The sequence below is a fragment of the Papaver somniferum genome, chromosome 9, assembly GCF_003573695.1.
Source record: "Papaver somniferum cultivar HN1 chromosome 9, ASM357369v1, whole genome shotgun sequence".
NCBI classification, from domain to species: domain Eukaryota; kingdom Viridiplantae; phylum Streptophyta; class Magnoliopsida; order Ranunculales; family Papaveraceae; genus Papaver; species Papaver somniferum.
Window position 1 is genome coordinate 12,415,256 of NC_039366.1, and position 4,141 is coordinate 12,419,396.

Consider the following 4,141-nt stretch of genomic DNA (forward strand, 5'->3'; position numbering starts at 1 on the left):
TTCACGGTCTACACGACGAATAGAATCTACGCAAGGCCGCCAAACACGAGGATCATGGACTATCCTTACCTCTAGAAAAATGTTAGTCGGACCTTCCTGACCATCTTTCCACGACTTGTCGTTTCGATTTTTGTCTTTGCCCGTCACCATCTTATGCTTACCTCGCAACAATGCTCATGTTCCGAGCTAAGCAGAGGACTTAATGTTGATGGTGGTTTTTAGATTAGGGTTAAGATCGTAAAACTGTACAACTGACATGACGTCACTATGATCATTAACACATTTATTGAACCGATCGGCATGCCTACGTAAGAATTACCAGGGTACCTTTTTTTTGTGTCATGTTCCATGGAAGAACTCTTAACATTGACCGACATCATCTATGTCAAACCCTATTCTCAGGATAACACGCCAAGGCATGCCAACCATGCCAGCCACATCTCCGCGCCAAGGCATGCTAACCATGCCAGCCGCACCACTGTGCCAATGGCAAACCATGCCATCCACATCTCCGCCCCAAGGCATTCCAACCATGCCAGCCGCACCACTGTGCCAATGGCATGGCAAGCCCTTGGCCCCACCATGCCAAGCCAACCGCACCTTGCCTTGGCCCCAACCATGCTAGCCGCACCATGCGCCAATGACATGCCAAGCCCTTGGCCCCACCATGTCAAGCCAACCGCACCTTTCCTTGGCCCCAACCATGTTAGCCGCACCATGCGCTAATGGCATGTCAAGCCCATGGCCCCACCATGCCAAGCCAACCACACCTCGTCGTGGCCCCAACCATGCTAGCCGCACCATGCGCCAATGGCATGCCAAACCCTTGGCCCCACCATGCCAAGCCAACCGCATCTTGCCTTGGCCCTACCATGCCGGCCTTCCCTATGCGGCTACCAAAACGAAGGCGTGCGACGATCAACGGCCACCCTTCCATCCTAGATGTGAATCCTAGCCGTCCAAGGTCGCCAAAAAATGCATGGTAACCTTTGGCCTAAAACCCTAATTTTGGCCACACCAAACCGCTCCAAGGAATGCCATGCCACATGTGCTAATGGCATGCCAACCACCTTTCCGCGCCATACCATGCCGGCCTTCCTTATGCGGCTACCAAAACGAAGGCGTGCGACGATCAATGGCCACCCTTCAATCCTAGATGCAAATCCTAGCTGTCCAAGGTTGCCAAACAACACATGGTAACCTTTTACCCAAAATCCTAGTTTTGGCCACGCCAAACCGCGCCAACACTAGTGGAAAACAGAAATTTCGCGACCCTCAGAACAGGTCATATATAAGAGTTAAACGACCTGTTCTAGGGTTCTCTAAATGGGTCGTTGATAAAGCGTTTTTTAATTGCACGACCCCTTACGCGTGGGTCTCTGAACAGAGACCATTTCTTACGGTAACTAGATGCTGACCCCGCACGCGTGGGTCGTAGATTTGAATTATAATATAAAAAAGATACAGACTCAGATCAGCTGAAATGCCTGAATCTGAATTAATCTGACTGACATTGAAGTCAAAGTAAAGTCAAGTCAAATTAAAGTCAAACTGAAATTCAAATGCAACTTCAAACTAACTGAAATTCAAATACAACTCCAAATTTGACTGAAATTTATAATCAAACTGAGAATTTTAACATTCATTCATTTTATCCGTTGGGTTTAAAATTACACAAAAAAGGAGGAAATTTTGAGTTCAGAACAATATATGTCAAAGCTAGCTAGTAAGTTCAAACAACAACATGCTAAACTAATTGATAAACCAATAGACGATGTTCCGACAACGTGTGACAGGCAAGAATTGAAATGTTAAAACTGCAGAGCTGATGCCAAACCAAAAGAAACATATAAAAATGCTTTGAGACTATCATGCCTCTCACTAAGGTGTAAGCTCCAAAGTAACCAGGATATCAAGATAACCTACATATCAAAACACAACAATTCAGAATCTGTTAAGGATACGTAACAATCATGAATATTACAAGCTGCAAAGATGGACAACTTACTCTACAGTTAAGGAAACAACCTAACAACCCTTGTTACCACTTTCCATGACGAATCTTAGTACACCACTGCAGGCCCTAAGCACAGTAACTTCATTAGTGATGCATAAAGAGATGGGTCAGTTATTGCTATTTTTGGATTGATTGGCAAGACAAACTAAATGTAGATGGTTCCAGGGAAAATAAATCCAAATTTCGCACAAGAGATAAAGGTCAAGGAGAAACAAATGCGTCCATTTCTGAAACTTACATGCAGTAGAAGGGGAGGTGTTGCACTATAGATTTGGCCATTTGTCCAAAAGCAACCAAAAATAGTCATCTCGGCAGCTGTTACTAACACAACACAAATTTATGAACGCCCATACCTATAAGTACCGATACTTTCAAGGTTTGTATGGAACAATTAATAATTGACAAAGGATTTATTGAAAGTTAAGATACATAATGAAATTACTGTGTATACTTCTTTACAGTAAGGGAAATTCGATACGAAAAAGGCTTCTAGGCCATTGAAACTAACCTTTATCAAGATCTGTAACTTCAAAAACCTACAATTGGAATTTTACCACCAAGTTCCATAGAGACAGGATGCTACACAGTCACATACCAAATGAGAAGGCTCAAAAAATATAAAAAAACTTAACATAATTCCAAGGTAAAGCTATAACATAACTTAACCAATTGAGATGCAGAGGCCATCACCTTAGAACCAGTTGCAGAACTTCTGATGAATGAGACCTGGTTAAGGGACGGATTATCTTAGTGCTTATTCAACATGAAATCAATAATACCATAGATGCATAGATATAACATCAAATACTGATGAAGAACAAAACCTTCTTTTATTGTAGGACTCTAAAACAGGACAGAACCGAAAACAGGGAACTGAGACAAACTGATCCAAGCAGACATGGAATTTACCAAATGTTACACGCCCAAGACTTACCAAATGTTAAACGCTACAGAACAAGGACAAGATATTCACCTCTACCAATAATCATTATTGCAACCAATCTAACTACAGGTGATATACTGAGAGGGATGAAGAACCTGTGATTCAATCACGAAGAACTAAGTAAGTAATCTGCAATTAGATTATATACCATCACAATCTTTAGAAACGAATTTAATGTGTGCAGCGAAGAAAGCCCCCATACTTGACTAAATCCCAGTATGATCTGCAAGCTTGCAGCTACAATTAGGACTCCTTGAGTTTCCATAATACTGTGTAAAAATCTCTGCAAGTAGAGAATACATGTGCATAAAACTAGCTGAATCGTCAAAGTTAAGCAACATAAATGGAAAGAGGTGGACAAAGGGACTATTGATTCTTACAAAGGTACCACAAATCTTGACAAGCATCCAATGCTTAAGCGCATTGAGCCTTTTCAGATGCTTTTTTAACCCTCTTGCCTGTTACCACACCAAAATTAGTACACATGGATGAATGTCAAACTCAGAGAATCCAAAGATAGAGTCCTGTAATTTCATAAATATTCTATCCCTGGAAAGGAAACTCAAAAAAACAATATGAGCAAATCTCATAAGACATTATCGCGGAACTTGTCCAAGGAGACTACATTAACTCAAGGTAATATATATATAGCAATAATGTATGTAGTAGGTGTAAGTATAAACACTTATAATTTGGAGATTCATCAATTACAAAAAAAAAGAAACCAGACCCAAGGATCAGAATACCATTGAAAGTTGCCGAGTTCATCACTATGGAAGAAATAAAGTATACGTACCTAGAAAGCTACACCCTACAGTGTCACTCTCTGGAGCGGCTATAGCTGAACTCATGCCCCCACCGTACCTGCATCGAGAATCAGTAGAGAGTTAGAGTCACTATACATAAATATTGAAAGATCCAGTTTTCATTAATGCGTAACAAACTACGAATACACTCGTAGAGGAAGCAGTATATATGTTAAACAGAACTACACAGTATAACCTAATATGACCTAGCTAAATTTCCTGCTACTGAATAATGAGAAAAGTTACTCAAATATCAAGCATACAGTATCATAAAAAAAAGACTAATACACTTATATCATTCTTGAAACAATAAATAAAATTAGTTAATATTGTCGCAAGATCACATTTTTAAAAAATACAAGCAAAAGAGGAGAC

The 4,141-nt window shown here is 40.7% G+C and overlaps 1 long non-coding RNA gene across 1 annotated transcript; it reads right to left on the reverse strand.

Annotated features, from left to right (window-relative positions):
• Positions 1 to 2,006: 2,006 nt before the first annotated feature.
• Positions 2,007 to 2,701, reverse strand: LOC113308379. Its single transcript, XR_003339718.1, has 3 exons — positions 2,526 to 2,701; positions 2,256 to 2,332; positions 2,007 to 2,083 (listed from the first exon to the last, which is right to left on the reverse strand). It is a non-coding gene; the product is annotated as an uncharacterized LOC113308379 (long non-coding RNA).
• Positions 2,702 to 4,141: the final 1,440 nt, after the last annotated feature.